The 24,382-nt window shown below is 38.4% G+C and overlaps 1 long non-coding RNA gene, 2 other non-coding genes and 1 pseudogene across 3 annotated transcripts; 1 reads left to right on the forward strand and 3 right to left on the reverse strand.

Moving 5' to 3' along the window:
* Positions 1 to 2,067: 2,067 nt before the first annotated feature.
* TRNAS-GCU (transfer RNA serine (anticodon GCU)) lies at positions 2,068 to 2,149 on the reverse strand. Its single transcript has one exon. It is a non-coding gene; the product is annotated as a tRNA-Ser (tRNA).
* Positions 2,150 to 8,986: 6,837 nt separating this feature from the next.
* LOC105491670 (grpE protein homolog 2, mitochondrial pseudogene) lies at positions 8,987 to 9,736 on the reverse strand (annotated as a pseudogene).
* A 1,429-nt stretch (positions 9,737 to 11,165) lies between these two features.
* Positions 11,166 to 24,350, forward strand: LOC105491669 (uncharacterized). The gene is made up of 3 exons (XR_011623143.1): positions 11,166 to 11,713; positions 16,108 to 16,307; positions 24,012 to 24,350. It is a non-coding gene; the product is annotated as an uncharacterized lncRNA (long non-coding RNA).
* On the reverse strand, positions 11,775 to 11,846 carry TRNAP-CGG (transfer RNA proline (anticodon CGG)). The gene has a single exon. It is a non-coding gene; the product is annotated as a tRNA-Pro (tRNA).
* Positions 24,351 to 24,382: the final 32 nt, after the last annotated feature.

Here is a 24,382-nt window from a genome sequence, read left to right on the forward strand (position 1 = left end):
CTCCCAAGTTCAAGCGATTCTCCTGCTTCAGCCACCCGAGTAACTGCGATTTCAGGCGTGCGCCACCATGCCCGGCTAATTTTTGTATTTGTAGCGGAGATAGGGTTTCACCATGTTGACCAGGCTGGTCTCGAACTCCTGACATAAAGTGAACAGCCCACCTCAGACCCCCAAAATGCTAGCATTACAGGCGTGAGCCGCCGTGCCCGGCGGTTCTTGTCTTATTAGTTTAAAATAATTTAAACCAGAGTCACACAGCAAAAGAAGTGCAGCATAGATTAATTTATTGCAAAGGAAAAAGAATATTTTGTAAGTTAGGTGCAGAATAGACAACGCACCCTGAGAGAGAGAGAACCCAGGGCAGACTGTTCCTAAGGATGAGACAGCAAAGATTGGCGCTAGGGAGGCTCCCTTTATAGGGGTCTTACATGACTATTTAGAAGGAGGTGGGAAGAAGTGTTACTAGTAAGCATCTTCTGGGTGGTCCTCTGCGTGCACATGCGCAGTAGCTGTACATGCTTGTTCATACATGGGATGTCTCATTGGCATCTTAAATCTCCAGTCAGAGGTGTGTTTTTTACTATTGTAATGAGCAAAGGCTCAGTCTAAGTACAGGTAAAGTCAAAATGCGCATGCTCTCTCTAGAGGAAATTTCCTCTTGATAGCTGTTGAATGAGCTCAATTTCAGTGTGAATGCTGAGGCTTATTGTGTTGACTGTACGGTCACCACCGTTGCTGTGTCCCAAGAACATGGTTACCTCCTTGAATACCTATCCTGCGTCAAAGTGTCAGTAGGGTAACTGGGTCCCTCTTTCACTGTTGATTGCAAAGAGAAACAACATACACTGAAATAGAAATCACTAATTACCAGCAATAACCAGAAGACGTTCAAAGCCTTTGACCTATTTTTGCAACAATCCTTTGACTCATTAATTTTCCTATAATACATTTTGAAAACAGAAGAATTGCTAAAGTATATCAACTCCTGTGACTATAATGCAGCTATTAAGATGATCATGAAGAAGACTTGAAAATAACTTACCTTCAAATTTCATAACTTGTTTTGTTTTTTGAGACAGAGTCTCTTTCTCTTGCCCAGGCTGGAGAGCAGTGGCGCCATCTCGCCTCACTGCAACCTCTGCCTCCTGGGTTCAAGCGATTCTCGCGCCTCAGCCTCCCGAGTCGCTGGGATTACAGGCGCCCACCACGCCCTGCTAATGTTTTGTATTTTTTAGTAGAGATGGGGTTTTGCCAAGTTGGCCAGCCTGGTCTTGAACTCCTGACCTCAGGTGATCCACCCACCTCGGCCTCCCAAAGTTCTGGGATTACAGGCCTGAGCTACAGAGCCCAGCTTGCTTTTTTCTTTCTCTTTTTCTCTTTCTTCTCCCCTTCCTTCCTTCCTTCCTTCCTTCCTTCCTTCCTTCCTTCCTTCCTTCCTTCCTTCCTTCCTTCCTTCCTTCCTTCCTTCCTTCCTTCCTTCCTTCCTTCCCTCCCTCCCTCCTTCCTTCCTTTTTTAACAAAACAAAACAAAAATCTTGTGGCCATGTCAGTGCTACGTGTTTCTTCAATGTTGGTCCCTTGATTTGTCTTGAGAATCTAGTAATTGAATTTCTGTCTTGGTGTATTTGTCGTGCTGGGTTTTTTTTTTAATGAATTTATTTTAACGCTCACAGTAGTAATGATTTCTAAAAGAAGGGGTTGGGGTAACCACACCTCGAGTTTTTCCCCCTTTTTGGCAGCTTCATCTCTCTCTCTAGCCCCACTGTCACCTTCCTCTACTCTATTCCCCTCTCCCCTTTCTCTCAGGCTCTAACGCGTTTTTACAGTCATCAGGTAGGAAGCCCACCAGAAGAATATTCATTAAACTGATCACGCGAACAATATTGACAATCAATACCGAATCAACCATTAAAGTTAGAAAACCCAGCAACACCATCGTAATACTGATGGTACAGAATTACGACAGCTGCTTTCTCCTCTCCAAGGCCAGGGTCCCGAATTCCAGGAGAGTCTAAAGGAAAGTTGGCTGGACTTGGGTATTGTTTTCTCGTATTAAAAGACCTCACCCGACGAGGGTGGGATTCGAACCCACGCGTGCAGAGCACAATGGATTAGCAGTCCATCGCCTTAACCACTCGGCCACCTCGTCTCGATACACTTCATTTCCTGAGTATTTTATTTCAGAGTTTGTGATCGGAACCCACTGGCGGCCTTAGAAGACTTAGGACATGGTTCGAAGACGTTTGGGAGACGTGGAAATGGCTCGTTTTCACATGAATGAACAAGAACTGAATGGAAACGCTTCGAGGGGGGAAAAACGGGCTTAACTTTCATGGGACTCACACAAATGTTCGAGACATGATAGTAACGTAGTTGCCGGGCGGGTCTCTCCCTTTCTTCCGCTTCCTGGTCCCGAGGCAGGAGGTGCCTGAGCAGGCTGCGGGCGTGACCGGGCCGACGGGGCGCACCGGGTTTACCTTCGACCTGGGGCGGCAGGTGAGCCGGTCAGCCCTTCTGTCGGCTCACCGCGTCTCGTCGCGTCGGGACAGCGCACCTGGGAGCCAGCAGGAGACGGAGATTCCCAAACCGTTCACACCGGAGTCGATTTCTCTTCAGAGAAGCCCACGCAAATCAATCACAGGCCGAGCAACAGGGAACAGGGGAAATCCTGCAGGAATGGACCCCTGCTGTATTTTCACACTCTCACTGTGAGGATATTTTACGTTAATTGCACTAACATCTTGAGTGAAGACCACCTTTGCTTGTTTCTGTGAATTCATAAAGAATTATCCTTTTCTTTTTCCCCGGAAGAGCCCTTATGTTGTAGTGTTTGCTGCATTGACGTGCCTGAAATCTTCAACCTCAACTCTACCCACTTCCTTACCTCTTGTTTTCCATGCTCAGTCCCATTTGGGTTTTTGCATCAAGACAGATCTAGTTTTCCTCTTCCAACAAGCGATTTTCCCTCATGGAATGCTCTTTCCCTTTCTCACTTTAGCCTGGCTGAATTATTGATCCATACTTTGGTTCTTAAAGCTGTTTTTTTTTTTTTTTTATTAACAAAATTTTTAATCAAAGTTAACTACACATGTTTTAAAAGCTCAATTACTTCAAAAAAATATGTGTATGCGAAACAGTGGTCTCTCCTATCTTATTCCTCATAGTAGAGGCATTTTCAGCCATTTGGCATTTTGTGTTGCTGTTTTTACCTGCATATCTCCAAATATCATGCTATTGCAGAGATGGCTAGTTGTCCATTCATTATTTCTGTTTTTTCCAATAAATGGAAAATTAGCTGAACTCATAGCCACCCATGAAAAGATTACAGTGACTTCCCTTGAGAGTCAGCATCATCACGTGACCAACTTCTAAGTAAAGGCATAAGAGAGAAAATGTATGTAAAGCTTCCAGGTTATGTCCATAAGAGAAGGAAATAACCTCTATTTATCTCTTCCTCATGTTTCTGCTTTTGAGAATGAAGGCTTCATGAAACAGTGATTGAACCCAGCACACTGTAGGAAGGAGGGAGCCATGACATAGAAGACTGGAACCAACACCATGAAGCCAAAGCATCACTCTGGCATTGATTACACCCTCAGACAGTCACAGTAATGTCTGCTTCTTTTAAGCTATGGTTCTTTTGGGTCTTTGTTACAAAGACAAAATTGTACTCTAATACATATGCTACATATTAATTTTAAGCTTAGTATTTTCCATTGATTTCCCATGATACAAATAGAAGATTCACTTCTCTTCCTCACCATAAACACCTCCACAGACACCCTTCTTAGCAATTTTTCCTTCAAATATAGTTATATCAGAATTTTTATTGAATGAGTAATCACCCTTTATATAATTATGTTTGGCAATATTATTTACCTATCTTTCGTGTTTTGTTTCCTGAACATTATTTTTAGAAAAAAATCACAAATAACCATAAAAGCTTTGCCAAAACAATAAACTGAGTGATTTCTAAACTTGATATTTGGTTTTCATCCTGATGTCTTCCTTCACCATTGTACTATACATTTTATTTCCCTGCCACTGGTGCTGTATTCCCAATTTCTCGTGTATTTTCTATCTTAATATACCTTCACATTTTGGTGGAGTACATTGTAAAGCAGCTTCCTGAGAAAAAGTTTATTGTAGATGGAGACTTTTTAATACTTCTCCAGCAACTTGATTGAATGTCTGGGAAATATTTTTCAAGCTTTTGAAATTCGTTTCAGGATTTTGAGGGAGTTCTCTATTTTCTTCTAGCTTCCAGTATTCATTTTGAGAAGTACAAAGTCATTCTAATTACAGAGTCTACATTTGCAGTTGGCTTTTATTTATCTATTTCAGGATAATTTCCTTGTCCTCAATGTTCTGCAATGTCTGAAAGATATGCTTCAGTGTGTTTCCATTTCTATTCCTTGTTTTGGGAACTCTGTTACATCATTAAATCATGTATGTCAGTTAGGGATATTAGCTTGTTTTTTGTTGTTGCTGGTTTTCTGATTTCTGTGTTCTCTGTCCCTTTTTTTTTTTTTTTTTTTTGAGACAGAGTCTTGCTCTGTTGCCCAGGCTGGAGTGGAGTGGAGCAATCTCAGCTCACTGCAATCTCCACCTCCTCAGTTCAAGTGCTTCTCTGCCTCAGCCTCCCAAGTAGCTGGGACTACAGCATGTGCTACCACACTCGGCTAATTTTTTTTCTTTTCTTTTCTTTTCCTTTCTTTCTTTTTTCTTTTCTTTCTCTCTCTCCCTCCCTCCGTCTCCTCCCTCCCTTCCTCCCTTCCTTCCTTCCTTCCTTCCTTCCTTCCTTCCTTCCTTCCTTCCTTCCTTTCTTTCTTCCTTCCTTCCTTTCTTCCTTCCTTCCTTCCTTCTCTTCCTTTACTTGGATTTTAAATCTCCAGTATGCTTCCTCTACTTTTGGTTTTGTTTTTACTGCTCTTTCCTGGTTACATTCTTTATACTTTTAAAAAATTAATAGACATTTTAGGCAGTTTTTTTATTTACAGAAAAATTGATGAGAAAGCACAAACAGTTCCCATATATCTCCTCTCCTTCCTATAGCTTCCCTTGTTATTAAATCTTATACGATTGTGGTCCATTTGTTACAACTGATGAACCAATATTGATACATTAATATTAACTAAAATTTGTAGTTTATTTTAGGTTCATTCCTCCTTGTTGTAACTCTTATGGGTTATGTTGTAACTCTTTCCTCTTTGATAAATGTATAATGACATGTGTCCATCATTGCTGTATCATGTATAATAGTATCTCCACTCTAAACATTCCCTCTGCTTCACCTCTTCACCCTCCTAGCAATGACTGCTCTTTTTTGCTGTTTACATATTTTTATGTTTTTCACTATGATGTATAGTTGGAATCATATATACAGTATGTGGCCTTTTCAGATTGACTTCTTTCACTTAGCAATATGCTTTTAAGATTCCTCCATGTCTTTTCCTGTCTTGATAGCTCTTTTCTTTTCTTTTTCTTCTTTTTTTTTTTTTTTGCAGTTATTTCAACTCAGGTTTTATTAAAGTTGTTTCTGAATATTTTTTCTCAGTGATCCTTGTTCTGATGAATATTACATTTTATCCTTAGTTTTGCTCATTTGATTTTGCTTTAGTGTTTTAAGAACTTATTTATCAAATCCTTTACCATGAATGAGAGCACCAAATAATGTATCAAAACCCAACTGCCTGATTCCTTTATAGCAGTAAGAAAAGTCAGTAAAACATTTGTACAGTCCAAGTACTAAAACATCAAGATCCCCTCTTCAAGTAAGAGTGAGCCAAAGCTTCCTTAGCATCATCTGCAAGCCAATGTCTTTTCACTATACCATTAAGATGAAAATAACTAAGAGCACTGACACAATTTTCTTGCTCTTTCCATCTAAAAATGTGGGTTTCTTGTGGTGTGGCTAATTTTTAAAAAACCAGAAAATGGAAGGAAAATAAGTCAGTGAATGATTAGCTTACAAGTTTTTCTACTCATCATTAACCGGTCTTCCCTTTTCCCTAAAGTTTAGACAGCCATAAAGGCAGGAAAAACAATGTACATAATAAAAAAATAAAAATAAATATCTGAGAGCCTACTGTAGTAGGCATTTAACACATTTCACTTAATCCTCACAACGCTGTGAAAGAATTATTATAATCATTTTACAAATAAAGAAACAGGCTCAGAAGGGTGAAATGACTGGTGCCTAAAGTCACGCAGGTGACTGAGCTGGGATTTAAGTTCAAGCCTATGCTCTAATATGCTGCTTAGACTCCCCAAAGGCCTTCAACTTGAGATTCTTACTATTATAGCTTCATCTTCTAATTCTAAATTTATACTTTTAAGTCTGCAAAACTACTGAATAATAAAAGAACCTAAAATTATTCTCAATTTACTTGCCAAAATGGGAGGTATTAGAGTATTAGAAAATTCTTCTAGCCTGGGCAATATCGTGAGATCCCACCTGTAAAAAACAAACAAACAAACAACAAAAAAAAAACTAGCCAGGCGTGGTGGTGCACTTGCCTGTAGTCCTGGCTACCTGGTAGGCTGAGGTGGGAGGATCACTTGAGCTCGTTAGGTACAGACATCTCTTTAGGTAATCATAACATTCCATACCTAAAATTGTTGTTAATTGTAATTAATGCTAATGGCAATGATAGCTAGCAATAAAAAACACAGAGTAATTACAATCAGCTCATTTTCTTATTGTCACCATGTGTCAATCTCGTAGAAAGGAAGGTAAAAGACAACTTCCTATTGTGAATCTTGATTGTTCATTAAATTTACAATATACACTTAGCGGAATGCCAAAAGATGTTCTGGTTTTAAAAGTTTATCCACCAGTCTTTTGATTGCATTTTATTTTATTTTATTTTTTATTTATTTATTTTTTTTTGAGACGGAGTCTCCCTCTGTCTCCCAGGCTGGAGTGCAGTGGCGCGATCTCCACTCACTGCAAGCTCCGCCTCCCGGGTTCACGCCATTCTCCTGCCTCAGCCTCCCGTGTGGCTGGGACTACAGGCGCCCGCCACCGCGCCCGGCTAATTTTTGTATTTTTAGTAGAGACGGGGTTTCACCGTGTTAGTCAGGATGGTCTCGATCTCCTGACCTCGTGATCCGCCCATCTCGGCCTCCCAAAGTGCTGGGATTACAGGCGTGAGCCACCGCGCCCGGCCTTGATTGCAATTTAGAAGTGCATATTTGTTTTTTAAGGGTCTAAATCCGATGAAGATCGTAGGGCCCACAAGGAGATGGCTTTACTGATACATTTGTGTGCTGTCTTAGAATTATCTATAATGTATATAAGAGGATAACTTTTCACCACTCCACTGAATGCCATAGAGTTCCAGTGGAAAATGGATTTATTTTATGAGTAATAACTTCAATCTAAACCTATATAATCTAGACATCCAACAACATCTCATTGTCTGCTGGAGACTTAATTGCATGCCCATTAATCTTAAATAATTGACATTAATATCTAGTTGTTCTTTATTCATATTCTCACTGCAATTTAGTCAACAGAGATTATTTTCCTTGTGTCCAGTCCTAAAAAGACTAGATTTCCATACTTCAGAAGCAGAAAGGGTGAGATTCGATCATTAAGGCTCCTTCCAACATTAAAATATCCATAATTGACTGCCTTCCTAAAATCTGACTGATATATCATTCATTAAGTCATTTATTGGACAACTCTTTTACAGAACACCAGCTATAAGACTGAAGAAAAACCACATAGGCCCATTAATTCTAGGAGGTTAATATATAAAAGGTGAGCTCAATGTTTACAAAAATGTGACTTAACAGATACAAAGAATAGGAAATAAAGCTTGTCAGTATAACGGAGGTAGTGATTTGTGAGTACCAACTTAAAAAAAAAAAAACAAAAAAACCTTTGCGGGCGCAGTGGTGAATGCCTGTAGTCCTAGCTACTTGGCAGGCTGAGGCAGGATTGCTTGGGCTCAGGAGTTGGAGGTCAGCCTGGGCAACACAGGAAAAAAAAATTGCTAAGAGGAGAGAATACTTATGTTAAGTGTTCTTATCACAAAAAATAACATAAACAGAGCCGGAGGAAACTTAAAAAAAAATATTCAGCATAACTATTAATAAATGAAATGAGAAATCATGGGAACCTAACACTTTTGTACTGATCACCACCTCCCATCATTTAGTAAAGGATTATAAGGCAAAACTGACAAAGGGGAAGAGGAATAAGGGCTGGTGGAGTTAAGTTGTAGGTAAATTACCCAAATAGAGCCATCTGGGTCATTAGCTGTTAGTGCTGCCTCAATTTGCCTGAAATGATTATATGACAGGGAGGCTGAAAATAATTTGAAGATAACTCAGAGCAAAGAGAGCACAAGGCTTTTTGGCCATTCTTGCTTGAAAGGGTCCTGGGTATCTCAAATTTCAATGTTCCTTGCCTTCCAAGTCTCACCTAGACCTTTAGCTCCTGCAAATGGGGATGAGAAAGGGGTGTGGTATGGGACAATGATGTGAGCATAAAACCTATCTAGCTGGGATTACAAGAACAAAAGATGGCTAAAAGGAAAAAACAAAACAAAAGGTAAAGTCCTGAAAATCTATGTGTATAAAAATCAATCCAAATGATCTAAATTTATACAACCATGAAGCTTTATCCTCTACAAACCCAAATGTTGAACCAATCCCCACCATCTCCTTTTCCCACAAAATACACAATACTATACAATTCCTATTATAGGGACCGCTAGGAAGAAACACATAGTTGAAAACACCTAGTTAAAAGGATTTTGGATTCAAATTTATCACAGTACCAATTTTCCTAAACATGTTTTGATAAAGGCCATCGGAACACTTGTCACACTGTTCAAATGCCCAATGGTAAGACTTCTGATGAGACCAAACAGGTCACATTAAATCAATAGAATATCTTAGAAATAAAGCCAATATGACTAAATCCAAAATATATCACATAAAGTACCTCATGTACAATACAAACCTAGTTTAATAAATAAAAGAAACATAGGTGACTGCGCTCTGGGAGAACATCCAGCTCCTGATGGCCTCTTCACAGTCTTCTCTGAGACTCCACTGCCACTTCCACTCGGGCAAGCCTAATGGTGCGGACATGAAGTTTGTAGCCATCTTGTCTTACTAATGCCACGGTGCCAGGCTGCACCCCAACACCAGCCGGCACATGACAGATGAGTTCATGCTCACGGGGGTCATATTTGTCACCAATGGGTGTCAGCTTCTCCAGGCCATGCTTGGCAAACACACTTTTCAGCTTTGCTTCTAAAAGCAACAGCCCTCGGAAGACCTTCTCCAGAGTGAGCTTTTGGTTCTCAGGCTCTGATTCTTCAGAAATGCACTCTGTAGTCTTCTCCAAAATGTCAGCCACCTCCACCAAGTCCTTACAGAAACTCTGAATTCCAAATATCTTGGCGTCTTCCACACATCTCTGGGTTCGCCTCCTTATGTTTTCACAATCAGCTACAGCTCTCTGGTATCTCAATGTTAAATCCTAGACTTCTTTCTCCAGTTTAATAGCTTTTACCCTTAAGGTTCGTTCAGCAAGAGAGGGCCCAAGCTCCTCAGGAGGGTCCTCAGAACGGCAGTCCTCACCAGCAGTTCTTTGGGTGGCAGTGCTGAATGGAAGTGGCCATCCCTTGCTCTCCCACGCGGCAGTCGAGGCCAGTAGGCGCTGCACCCGCAGCCGGCCCGCCCACAGCGACCTTACGGCCATATTCCCGACTTGGGCTGCTCTTTTCTTTTTATCATGAAATAATAGTCCATCCATTGTGCCACACTTTGCATTAAATATATCCGTTCACCTACAGAAGTACATCTTGGTTGTTTATGTTTTCGCAAATCCAAATAAAACTGCTATAAACATTGATGTGCAGGTTTTTGTGTGGACATGGGTTTTCAACTCATTTGAGTATATATCAAGATCACAGTTGCTGGAGTTTCCCTTTATATTTTTACTCCACATTTTGGAGATGCCCTTCAGGTTTTATATCAATTGTTCTAAGTTTTTCTTTCTACTCTCATAATTTTAATTTCAAGAGACTTCTATAGAGTTATCCTTTTGTACAGCATCCTTTCTCTCCCTTTCTAAAAAAAGCTTTTTAAAAATCCCTGTTTCTCAGATTAGACACTAACTTCAGTGTCTAATGATGCCTAGTGATCTTTGATTGCTGGTCCATAATTATAATTAAGCCCTGAAAATAGCTGGAAACTAAGACCATTAGTCCAATTTATTGACTCTGGGAACCATTTTAGAATGGCCTGCCTGTGTCATTTACTATCAGACTCTTACATGTCAAAATGTCCAACTTATCCCTCTTAGGATAGTAAAATTCCTTGTAAAGAAGGGTCATTCAATCTTTTCTGCCTAGATGACATCAAACTGACTTTCTGAATTCAGAGAAAATTCTTAACAGAGGTCAGAGGAAGTTCCTTTTGAATTTCAAACTTAATAAGTAACACTATTCCAAGTTATAAAATTAAATTACAAATAAATTATACACATTAATTTACAAATAAATTATACATTTTATAAATAATTTTTATTATAAATAATAAATTTTATAAATAAATAAATTTATTTATAAAAAGAGACAATATATTACACCCCACCTATGAATAAGGATCTGCATCTTCATACTCAACGGCCCATAAAATTAGTCAGAAAAAGGAAAGGTGAAAAGATCCACACTTTCAGAATCCCAAGATGAGCAGGGCAAGTTGAGTCTCCGTGAGGTCCATGAAGCTAGAACGAAACTGGGGTCGGGGAGTAGTGTTCACTTTCAGTCTTGGCCACAGAAGCAAAGAAAACAGCTATTCTGAGGAAATATTTTAATTTAGACAGCATGAGCAAAATAACTGGATTGATATCTTCCTCTCCATTTTTTTCCTCTTTCGAATTCCAGTGTTAATCAATTCTCCTGAGCATTTTCAACAAAGTACCCGCAAATTTCCAGAACATGGATTGAGAAAAACTTTGAGATTCCAGCCTTAATGACTGCTCCTCGTGGTCTCTCTCTCCAGTTAGACGAACCTGGGCTAGCAATATTCCGAAGAGTCAACAGTCAGCCCTGGTGCTATATACTTCCATGGGAATTCCATACTTTCTCAAAACGCGTCATCATGGTAAATAATTAAGTACTTGTAATATTAAGTTCTGTAGAAATGAAACCATGTTTTTCCATCACTGCCTCCATAGCTTTCGGCACTGAAGGTGACATGCCGTGCTCATTGGCTATGCATCCGTTGAAGGAATAAAGGAATGAACTCTGACCCGGGAAAGCAGGAGAGGCAGGAGTGTGACACCTTAACAGTCGACTGCAGTGGGAGCGGCGGCACCAGCAGCACTTGGGGAGACTTACTTTCCAGTGTGGCGGGAGTAGTAAACACTAGGAGTCAGAGAGTGATGACCGAAGCTGGAGTTAAAAGTGGAAATTAAAATTCTCCTTCCTATAAGAGGAAGATAATCGGTTAACTGCAGCTCACGTTTCCCCTCCAGCACTCGGCCAAACACGCACACGCAAGCGCGCACGAGCTGCCCACGGCATTTCTTTCGGGGTTTGAGAAGAGATGGACAGAGGTGGGAGAGCGCCGCTGCAGCCGCATCAACATTCCGGTGTCTGCCCTTAGAGGAGGTCCGGAATTCAGTACTTGCCTGCTTCGAAGACAATTCTACTGTTCATGTGGTGAAAGTACATAGTTTTGGGTATGAATATTTGGGGGAAATACTTCAAAAATCCTTAAAGCTTATTGGGCGAAAATGAAGTGGGCTCGTCCGGGATTTGAACCCGGGACCTCTCGCACCCGAAGCGAGAATCATACCCCTAGACCAACGAGCCACTTAGAAGTGGCTTTTTCCCATATTTACTGTAGGATTTATTCCCAAATTATTTATTTTTATTCTTCAAAGGATTTGTTACCAAATAATATTTATCACTCCATCAATCATTTACATAAATGAAAGGGTTGGAAAGGCTATTTCTGTGGATGGTCTGCTGGTAGCTTAAATTACCATACCAAACTACCGTACAAGCTGGTAGCTTTAATTACAAATTAAAACTTGTAACCTGTAGAAACATTTCTCCTTTATTCTACTTTGCTATACTACTCTAAGTAATTTAACTCATTTTTTCCCATTTTTAGCTTTCAATTAAAATATGTTAGAAAAATTTGAGTTTTCAAGTTTCCTTATCTCACTTGCACCCTTTTTGAAAGTTGGATATTACTGTTACTGAGGGACTTCTAGATTATTTGCTCTAACAAGGAATATTTTCGCTACCAGAAATTTTTCAGAAAGAATATTCCTAATCTCAGCAAAATTCTACTTATAAGAGATTTCTTAACGTCAGCTTTTCAGAGGTACCAAGATGTATTTGGTTAGTTTACTAACTTCCTCCTCCATACAAATTTAAGAAAGTTACAAAAACTTTTGGTTAAATGCAAAGAAAGTTTTTACAACAGATCATTAGCTGATACATCTAAGTCGCATTTCATATTCATGTTAAGATTTATGTTTTAAATTAATGCATATTTTCAATTTCATTTTGCTGTCCGGAATTTGATGCCTTCAAAAATTTAAAAGCTAGTTCTCATTCAGTTCATTCTTTCAATTATCCAATAATTATTACAGAGTACCTGTTTATTTATTTACTAAAAATGAAACTCTCTTGCAAGGACAAATCAAAACAAGGATTATCTTGAATATGTGTGAAGAGAAATCAATCTTTTCTGAAAGGGAGAGTAGATTTAAACTAGTACTTAATTTGAATTTTGACATGGATTTACTGAGTGGATCAAAATAATTATGAGACTACTAGGCATTCCTCTAACTCCTGCCCACCTTACTAATGTTAGAATAGTGAGATTCTTTTGCAATCCAACTGCTTTCTTTGTACTATGAAAGCCTAAAAAATCTTGACTAATCCCTCTGAAACGCACACATAGGAGTAGTAATCATTCCTAACTGCCCTAATACTTAGAAGTGACTATGGTTCAGACTCAACATTCCACTTCCATGAAAATACGTTTTTCTCCTCAAGAAATAGCATCTCATGTTCATGCATAGATGGAGCTGGGACTATACTGAGATGTTAAATCAAAGGTTAAATATTTCAGCGTGGAAAATAATTATTCATTCTGAACCCAACAATTTCCCAGATAACCTGTTCTTTGACACACAACTTAGAGCACTTCTCTTCATCTTGAAGTCAACTGAATAGGTTAGTTTACTAATTTCTGAACTCAGCACAATGGTCTTGGGATCACATACTTTATATACAGACCCACACTCTCAACCCCAAACCCTCGTTCTCTCTTCAGTTTCATAGTATAACATACATTTCCCTTCCCAAATCCAACTTTTCTAAGGATAATAAATAGTTCATTTACTTTTATACCAGTGGGAACTCAGATTCCAAAGAAAGGTCATTATTTAAAGATTACTAAACATCAGCGTCATTACACACATCAGGGGACCCACGTAGGACTTATATTCCAGTCATTTTACAGAGATGTTTACTGTCCTTTTCTAGGCCATGTAGATCATGCATAATAACATGCTTAGTTACATTAGCAAATATGAATATATTCATAAACTCAAATTTCTTGGAAAATAGAAAATGTGGCTTGAAGATACAGATACCAAAGACAACTTAGAACAATGGATATAAAATTTCCTGACAAATGACAAGATTCATTCACCAAATTTCTATATACATATACACACATACACATAAACCTACACACATATATACATATATCAAATAACTCAGCAATTTCTCTGTTGGATATATACCCCCCAAAAAATAAAATTAGCACCTGGTAGAGGTATTTGCATTTCCATGTTCCTCAATAGATGAATGGAGAAAGAAATTGTGGGGGATGTGTGTGAGTGTGTGCACGCACAGGCGTATGCATAATAATGTGTATATATAATATATATATTATACGTCTGAGGGCAGTGGCTAACGCCTGTAATCCCAGCACTTTGGGAGGCCGAGGTGGGCGGATCACTTGAGGTCAGGAATTCAAGACCAGCCTGGCCAATATGGCAAAACCCTGTCTTTACTAAAAACCCCGTCTCTCACAAAAATTAGCCGGGCATGGTAGCACATGCCTGTAAATCCAGCTACTCAGGAGGCCGAGGCAGGAGAATTGCTTGAACCGTGGGGGAGGAGGTCGCAGTGAGCCAAGATCGCACCACTGCATTCTATCCTGGGTGACAGAGTAAGACTCCATCTCAAAAAAAAAATTTTTTTTAATTACAATATATATTATAGTGTTTGTGTGTGTGTGTGTGTGTGTATAGTGGTATAATGTGATATGAGTATATATAATGAAATATTATCCAGCCTTAAAAAAGGAGGTACTGCCATTTGCAACAACATGGATGAAACTGGAGGACATTATGCTAAGCTAAATAAGCCAGGCACAGAAAACAAAATACTACATGATCTTACTTATATATGCAATCTAAAAAACAAAAACAAACAAAAATCTCAAATACACAGAAACAGAGTACAGAGGTAATTATCCGGAGTGGAAGAGTAGAGGAGGAAATGAAGAGATAGAGGCCAAAGGGTACACAGCTGTAGATATCTGGGATGAGTAAGTATACCGATCTAATGTACAACATGAGGACAATAGTGATAGTATTGTATTATGCTGGAAATTCTCTAAGAGTGGATTTTGGATAATTTTAACACACACACACACACAAAGGATAACTGTGAGATGATGAATATGTTAATTTGCTTGACTATAGTAACCGTTTCACTATGTATATCAAAAATTATTTTATACGTCTTAAATAGATGCAATACAAAGTTTAATTAAAAATAGACGTTTATATCAGTATAAGAGCTCCTGAAACAGAGTTGCATCACAATCACAAATCATTATTACTGTGTCTGTTTTATGACTCTGAAGTCTCTATATTCCACTAAAACCAAATACTGAATCCCTCAAAGATACGACACTTTAAAAAATCTCCTCTTAGAAGCCCATCTTTTTAGTCAAGCAGTGTAAACTGCCTCCCAAATCTTTATAGTTTGGGAGGTTCTCTACTTGCTGAAGTTTTCATAAGGTTTCTCTTCAGGTGACATTTCTATTCACTTGAATTTTTATTCAGGTGAGAGAGGACTAAGGAAATGGGCCAATCCAGGATCTTTATTGTAAGTCTGGCCACAGGCCTCCAACCAATTGACTGACAGCTGGAAGTTGAACAATATTGCTCGATAGAGAATATTGATAAAGATGGTCATGATGATGATTGTGGTGAAATGATGGTGATGATGGTCATGGTGGTGGGGTGATGATGATGATGATGACAATATGAAAGACAAATGTAAAGTAAAATACACACTTGGCAGGAATGTGGCTCACACAATTGCATTGATTCTTCCAGCTGAATCACCAACAGTAGTGTGCCTGTCATGAAGTTTTCATGAACTAATGAAGTGCCAGAAAATGGAATTATTATGAACATAAATCACAAAGTGATTGGTAATACAGAATTAAAGCATATGTAATTGCAGGGTACAAGAGGCAGATTTTTTTTTTTTTTTTTTTTTTTTTTAGACAGAGTCTCACTCTTTTTGCCCAGCCTGGAGTGCACTGGCATGATCTGGGCTCACTGCAATCTCCACCTCCTAGGTTCAAGTGATTCTCCTGCCTCAGCCTCCTGAGTAGCTGGGATTACAGGCACCTGCCACCACTCCTGGCTAATGTTTTTGTATTTATAGTAGAGACGGGGTTTCACCATGTTTGACCAGGCTGGTCTTGAACTCCCAACCTCAGGTGATCCACCCACCTTGGCCTCCCAAAGTGCTGGGATTACAAGTGTTAGCCATCTTGCCCGGCCCACAAGAGGCAGATTTTAAAGGAAATCATTCTTTTAGGACACTGTCTTCATTGTAGCCTATCCAAAATGTCAAGCAACATAGCAAATGTTTGCTAATAGAGTACACAATTATAAGAATCAAAAGTCTTTTGTTTTCTCATACTTAGTATCTACTATGTACTATTTTAAAGGCACCTACCTTTTTCTTCTCACAATAGCCCTAAAAACAGATAATGCTGTTATTCTATATTCCATTTCAGAGATAAAGACACCGAACCACAAACAGATACAGCACACTGACCAACCAAGGCAGAGCTACAATTAAAAAACCAAGAAGACGACAAGTGGAATTTGCCTTTCTATCCCTTCCTCAAAATCTCCATCAGCTTTTCTGAGGCATTATAAATAAAACTAAAATCTAAGTTAACCAGTGTGATTAATAGGCAGACACAACTTCAAAGTAAGTTCTCTGGACTCCTCCAGTAATATTTTGCCAATTCAAGTTTCTCATTTTTGCGGGGTGAGTGTGTGTGAGTGTGCATGTCTTGAAATATTTTCATGAAAAAATGATAATCGAGGTCAGAAATTCATGCTCTTTGACACAATGTATCAATAGGATATAAAAAAATGGCAAGTTACACTTTGGCCACTTGATTGACAGGACTTTATTACACCCCATATGTGGCTGGGATAGGGCTGAAGAAAGTTCTTTTTATGAAAACTGCTATTTTGCTCATGATAAGCTCCTCTGAGCTTTGCCTCAGCAGTAGTATGGAAGTGGGAATGACAGACTCAGGCAGGGTGGTGGAATCACCAAGGTCTTTGAATTTTGAGCTTATTCAAGGATCACAAGGTCATAACAAGATCTTGCATTTCATCCATATAACAACATGCACCAAAACACTTTCGTTCAACAAATCTGGAATGTATATTTTAGTAGTATAAAATCGGTAATGTGTATATTAAAGGCTGATGTTCTGTGTGTGATCAGAGGATGTCAAAAATCATCTTCAAAAGAACAAAAAAGGACTTAGGTAGCAGGTCAAAATCCTTTTATCTTTTAGTTGAAAGATATTTTACAGTTTGCATAGCTTGGTCAAGAGTATATCTGCATTTTAAACAGAGAATTTTGTGTTCAAGTCCCGAGTTAGTGAAAGCAGGCACCCAAATTACAACCTTGAAATGCTTCCATCACTGAATGAATCATGAATTCTTTGAGACTGGTAATAACTACAACCGGAGAAAACTCTAAGGCAATGGTTTCCTTTCATCCTGTCTCTCACTCTGTATTTCTTGATTTTTTTTTTTTTTTTTTTTTTTTTTTGAGACAATCTCGCTCCGTTGCTCAGGCTGGAGTGGAGTGGCGTGATCTCAGCTCACTGCAACCTCTGCCTCCCAGGTTCAAGCGATTCTCCTGCCTCGGTCTCCCAAGTAGCTGGCATTATAGGCACCCACCACTACGCCTGACTAATTTTTGTATTTTTGGTAGAGATGGGGTTTCACCATGTTGGCCAGATGGTCTTGATCTCCTGACCTCGTGATCTGCCTGCCTTGGCCTCCCAAAGTGCTGAGATTACAGGCGTGGGCCACTGTGCCCAGAGTTTTCTTGATTTTTTATTTTGCTTATCCTTCAAGAAATAAATGTAGTTTTCCTTTATCTCCAATATGCTGTGTTATATATTCCAGAAGACTGTGATAGAAATTGAGAAGTAAAAAGGGAAAATCCCACCTACCAAATGCACATTAAGGATATCTTCAGGACTTAAAATACTTGAAAAAAAGAATTGAGTCATACATTAATGAACCTGACATCGCAAACTTGTGTTCTCTACCTTACTTAGAAGTTCCAACCTCTTTATCTACATTAATTTCTGGTTTTCAGAGTTTCATATGCCTTTTGCTTTCCGCACTATTTCACCTTTCATGCATTATGATCTTCTTATGCATCCATTTTGAGCAAAAGGGGAGAAAATGAATGGTGGTTTGTTATGATGGTTCCATCAGTTTAATCAGTTATTAAATATTGATTATAGAAGCTTCCATGGACCAGTTAAATATTTCTTGCCAATCGTTCCCAAGCTGCTCATTGCTCCTACTTAAAATTTTCATTCACTTTCAATACAGTACACTTATTTCAATTTATTGTCCAATACTATTTCCTCTCTTCTGGTTTCCTTTGCTTTCATTTCCTTATACTTGATATAATGAGCACTATAATCAGGAATCACTTTTTCTCACTTATTTCTTACAGTTTGTTTAGTAATCAGATGTTCATTTACTTATACATTTATTCGAAAATTGTTAACTTTTACTTTAGTTTATTTGGTCAAGAAAAAAAGACCAAATAAAAACAAGTAAGCAAGACCTCAGTAAGACTGAACATGTGTTCTTTTGAAATGTCTCTTAAGTCTCTTGTTATCTATAGTTTTCATTTCACTTCTATTTTATCAAGTATTTTTCCAAATGGCTTGATGAGATACCTTACTGCCAGAACTATACATTCCATCCAAATATGTATTTTGGTTCCAGTTTAAGAAAAGTTGAAACCAAGTTCTTCATTTAAATTAATGAGAATGAGATTATTTTTTAACTCTGATAATAGAAAGACTAGACTGATAACATTGTGGGAGTGCCAGGGCACTAAAAAATGATGTCTAGAAACAAGTCATAAATTGTTATCTAACTTAATTTATTTATATACTTTGAAGAGAGATACTCTTACATGTTTAACAAATCAGAAAACAGAGAAATATATAAAATAAAATTCGATTTACTATGCCTCCATTTGCTTAGCTTCTCTTCAATCGGGAGTAATTCTTACAGCTTTTTTTTATTCTTGCAGAAGTTTATGATGTAGATAATTCCAAATTAATTATATTATTATATTGCTTTTTGAATGCTACAGCTTTCACATTGCTTTTGTTTCAATTAAAAAAAAAAACCCTTGAGTATCATTCCATGTCAATATATTTTGAACTCATCCACTTCTTCATAAGTACCATAAAATCTCTTTGTTTGAATGAATATGTATCAATATTTTTAAATAGCTCCTTTTGCTAGATATTTTGTTGTATTTTAAAAATAATGTATCATAATGTGTATTTTTCCTACTTTAATTCTTAAATGCTCAAGTATATCTGAAGGATTAGGTCCCAGACATGGAATTCCTGAGTCAAAATGCGAATGCGCCAGTAATTTTGATAGATTTTACCAGATTGTTCTACTATTTTTTACTCCTGGAAGCCTGGTGGTAAAAGAGCCATCATAAATACACAGAATTTTAGTTACTTTTTGAAGGGTGGAAGGATAGAGAATAAGAAGAGAGCTGAGTCTCTCTAGGATTTCTATGATCTCTTGCATTAGATCGGAGCTGCTGGTCACCAGATTTGTTGTATGAGAATTTATCCTTATATGTTTAAGCAATTCTTTTTGATTTTTAAAAATACACAGCATAGCAAAACTAGCAAGTTTATTTCAAACTTGCTTACTGAAGAGATCAAAAAACAGACATTTTCTGAAGTCTTACTGAACATGCCAACATTCAGCCGCACGTCTATCTCTGTGAATCAGCACAAATGGGCTGAGAGTTGCATAACCAAGGGCTAAACATTCTTGAATATTTGATATTATGAAATTATTCTCTAAGGATAAAATTAAATATAAAGAAATAATGTAATCTGTTCAATAAAAGAAAACAAAACAGATCATCAGAAGGAGAGCACTTTGAGCAGCTCTTAGGGGGAGTTTTGTACAGAAATTTGGAGTTCCGAATGTGGAGAACATGCTTGTGATGCTGGTGAAGAAGAAATACCGTGTAGCTGCTGGCCCAGCCCGTGAGACCCTGAAACAGAGCATCTTGCAACACTATCAGTGTGAGAAAAATCCATCTTATTACCCATCTCCCTGCTAGAAAATAACAGTAGTTATCATTTTCACTAATTTGTGATATGTTCATGTTGCTATTTGTGATGGAATGAAGTAAGTTCATGGTTATCAAGAAATTGAACGTCCAAAAAAAGAGAAACAAGGGAAGGACATGCCATGCAGACCTCAACTTGAGCCTCCCCCACACTGAGGCTCTGGGACTGATGGTGATGACCTGGACCACGGTGAGGAGACTGCTGGTGCAGATGGAAAGGCCTCAAGCCACCCTCTCCAGATAAGCAACAATTTTACAGCCTATATCATCTAGGAAGTTTCTCAAACCAAAAGCTGCTATTGTCTTGGGCATTCCTTTGGAAAACAGAAGTATGATATTTGTAAAAGCTAAATGGATATGAATAAAGTGTAAAGATTTCTTCTCAGTGCCCCAAAAGAAAATGTACATATAGTTTACAAAAACAAAAACATTCCCCACAATGCCAAGTTCAGTTAGAAACAGGAATATTGTTCCCTTCATAATGTTCAAAACCATTTCTAACTTCATGGGCAGAAAATGTTTAGATCCAGGAAACACTGTATGAATAAAGTACCAGTTATGATGATATATATGTATCTGCAAAAAAAAAATCATATCATAGCACATTTCTAGTGGATAAAGGACAGTCATAATATATGTAACAGAGCAGATTTCTGTCCAAAGAAATGTAATCCTTTCCCTGTGACACTCTTTGATGAACATTCCATGTGACCTTAAATGTCATCTTGGAAGAGGATACGAAAATCTAAATTTGGGAAACAGATTTTGTTTGCCTGATCTCCATAGCTGCAAGACCAACTTGCTTGTTCAAATTCTGATATAGCTCACATATCTTAAATCTCAGCATATGCTGAATTGAACTAAAAAAATTCCCCCAACCTGAGTGTCTGCATTTTCTATTTAATTCTTCATATTCCTATCAGCCAATTTCAAAAACCTGATGCTCACCCGTAACCCCTCTACCTCCTCCGCATTCAACAGACAAACACTTATAAAATCCTGTTGCTTCAATGTCTTTAACATTTCTCAAGTTTAACAATGTTTTATCTTCTGTGATACTTCTTTTATTCATTATGCCTATATATCTATCATTTTGATTAGTATACCAATTTCTGATTTATCTCTTCTTTCTAATTTTCATATCTTTGATTCATATTCCTTAATATTTCAGAGCTGTCTTTCAAGACCCCAAACTGAATCTGTGATTTCAGTAGTTACAAGTTTTCAGTGGGTTTTCCAAGTACTCAACATCAAGTCAAACTGCATAGCATTTCACTGTAGGACCTCAACTGTTAATGGTTAATCAGCCAAAGACCTTCAGAAACAAGCCTGTGGGCTGAAAAACAATGAGGTACATGTACTGGATGTAGCCAGAGAAGGTGATCTAGAGGAACCATGGAATGTCACTCTACGAGGGCATTTAGGAGAGGTCTGAGTTCCTACTGATGGATCTGAGGGACCTCTAAGGGGAGTTGTTGATGTGTTGATTAGGGGGATTAGGAGAGGTAGATTAATTAGGTGTTGCATACTGTCCTGAGATGAAGACAGTTTATAAATTAGAGATCTCTGATGTCTGGATATACAAAGCAGGTTGGGGCCACATTGGTAAGAAAAGAGTCATTGGCCGGGAGCGGTGGCTCAAGCCTGTAATCCTAGCACTTTGAGAGGCCGAGACAGGCGGATCACGAGGTCAGGAGATCGAGACCATCCTGGCTAACACGGTGAAACCCCATCTCTACTAAAAAATACAAAAAAAACTAGCCGGGCGAGGTGGCGGGCACCTGTAATCCCAGCTACCCGGGAGGCTGAGGCAGGAGAATGCCGTAAACCCGGGAGGCGGAGCTTGCAGTGAGCCGAGATCTGGCCACTGTACTCCAGCCTGGGCTATAGAGCAAGACTCTGTCTCAAAAAAAAAAAAAAAAAAAAAAAAAGAGTCATTACTCAAAAGGTGCAATTATGGCATTTTACAGCTGCTGTGTAACCAATGTGTCCAGTTGACTCTGTAACCAGATCTACCTGTGTCTATTCTCTCAACGTTGGTAACAGGAGGGCTACTTTGATCTTTACCACTCCAAGCTGATTTTTACCTTTTTAGGTCTGAACAGTATTTTACTCTTTCACAATTAACCTCTCCAATCTCACTTCTTATCTAGAACTTACATCAAACTACAAATAAATCCCCCAAAACAAAATAAACCAGGATGTTTGATCTAACCAGGATTGACCTCTATCTGTATATTTGGAATGCCTTTTCTACAAGCCTTGTCCCCTTTCATTTTCTACCAATCACTAAGAGATGCATTAGATTTATCTTAATTTGTCTTAAAGGTCTCTGGCAGCATGAGAACTGCCTGAATTTAGGCTTGTATTCAGGTCTCGTGCCAGGAAACTTTATAACTTTTGGAATATTAGTTATTGCCTTTCTGCCTTAGTTTCCTCCGGTGCCAAATGAAGAGACTAACATCTATATTAATGCATTAAACAAAGCATTACATGATCTGAACTGGATAGCCCATAGTGAAATGAACTACAGGCTTTAATAACAAGAAGAGCAGTATGAACTAATAGGTTCGGAGTAAGAACTGGTTACATATTTAGCCAGAAACCTGGAATTTGTCAAAAATGAAGGTCCTGCATACACTTCACCACCCATTATGTCCTTATCCAGTATTTTATGTTTGTTTCTTCTTATCTTTTTCTAAGGTTTCACAGTTTTCTGGCCCTCTCTTCATCTTCCCAAGGTTCCAAAGCTCTGATTCAGATTAGAGACTAGCTTCTGTGATACTAGTAAGACATTTCCATTTTTTTTTTACTGAATAATAAGAAAAATATCAGAGAAGGGAAGGGTGACTGGTCTTCCAAATTGTTTTTGGAATCATGATTGAAAACTATTTAAAAAAAACATGCTTCACATTCAGATAGGTGTGTAGTGCTCCATCCAAGTCTAATACCTAATAGCTTAGGCAGGTAAGGAAGTGCACCCATTTTAGCTCCAGTTTTCTCAAATAAAAATGAGATTAGTGCTCCCTGCTACATAATGCCAAGGTAAATTTATAGGGTTACCTCAGGTTATACTTACTTATCCTGGTGAAAAATAAAAGTGGAAAATTTCTGAAGAGCAAGTATAATTTTTAATCATAATGGTTGTTAACAGATGCTCCCATTAAACTGGCATATGGTTAATGAAGTTGACTTACGTGTATGGTACAATATTACAAATTGGATTAGGAGACTTTAAGGATGGATGCAGAAAGAAAACCTTCAAGATACACACACACACGGACACACACACACACTCCCTCTCTCTATCTCTCTCTTAATGAATTAACAACTTAATAGGTAAAGACAAAGTTGGCCCACCTGCAAAACACAGAAATGCACCAAAAGTGATATGAAGAGATTTTATGAAAGCTAATAATGCTGATAGACTTATAATGCAGGTGAAAATGGAAGCTTAAAAAAAGAGTTTTTCCTAGAAACCTGAAAAGCTTTTTTATCTTTCTGATTTTTGGATGAAACCAAAGAGGGAACCTTATAGGAAGACCCACCCCAGACCTCTCTTATGGTACAAGATCCTGAACACAGGGATAAAGATGCTCAAGCATTTCTAGGGTCATCACCTGGAACTGGTCCCCTTCATATTTATGACCCCAGGTAAAGATTACATGCAGAATCAAGGTCCTCAGGCTCACATAAACTCCCTTGCTTAGTCAAAGAACAAAGCAAGATGTATACTTCAGAGGGAAATTTTATATGGCATATGTGAATAAATAAAAGAACTGTCAGGTCTACTCACCTTGGTAGCTATAGTGTAGTAAAGCTCTGGTTTAGTCCTTCTGGCAAGGTAAGGCTCCCCAAGCCATATTTGTGCCTTCTGGATTTGTACAGTTCTTGGATAACAAACTATTACCAGGACTCAAATTCTCAAATTGTTGTCCTGTCAGGAAGATGGAAACCCTCTGCAGAATCCTAGTCCCTGAAGTACATTTTCCCCTCTCTCTCCACAATTACGTTTGTTTGCCTCAGGAGTTATTTCAATCTTAATTGGGGTTTAACTATTGTAATAGAAAGATGTACAGTGAAAAAGTAAACAACTAGCCAAGTTTCTGTATCTAGGGTTTCCCATTTTTCTGGCCCTCTCTTCATCTTCCTAAGGTTCTAAAGTTATGAATAAAAATGAGAACCAGCTTATGAGACACATAATAAGTCACTTCTTTTCTTTTTCAATGCCTTCTTTATACACAGGGTTATGATAAATGATGACCAGCCCTGGAGACTCTGCTTTCTGAGCTTATCTCAACCACAGGCCTGGACGGGACAAGCGTCACCTTGCTCTACCGATGAACATTGGCAGTTTGCGGTCTTTGCCATCAGTGGTTGTTTTATTCTTTGTCTGTGAAACAACAAATGGGACTGGAAAAGCAAAAGAACCCTCCATTTTTTATGAGCTAATCCTGCCTTACAAAGCTTCATAATACTTCTTTAATTCATTATACCCGAGAATGATCCTTCTATAGGTTATTCATTCTGCCTTGAAAAATGACCTTTCCAGACACGAATGCAAAGAACTATAAATAAATGGTGGCACAGGGTTGAGATTAGAAGTGATAATGGTA

Source organism: Macaca nemestrina, chromosome 5 (assembly GCF_043159975.1).
Source record: "Macaca nemestrina isolate mMacNem1 chromosome 5, mMacNem.hap1, whole genome shotgun sequence".
Taxonomy (NCBI): Eukaryota; Metazoa; Chordata; class Mammalia; order Primates; family Cercopithecidae; genus Macaca; species Macaca nemestrina.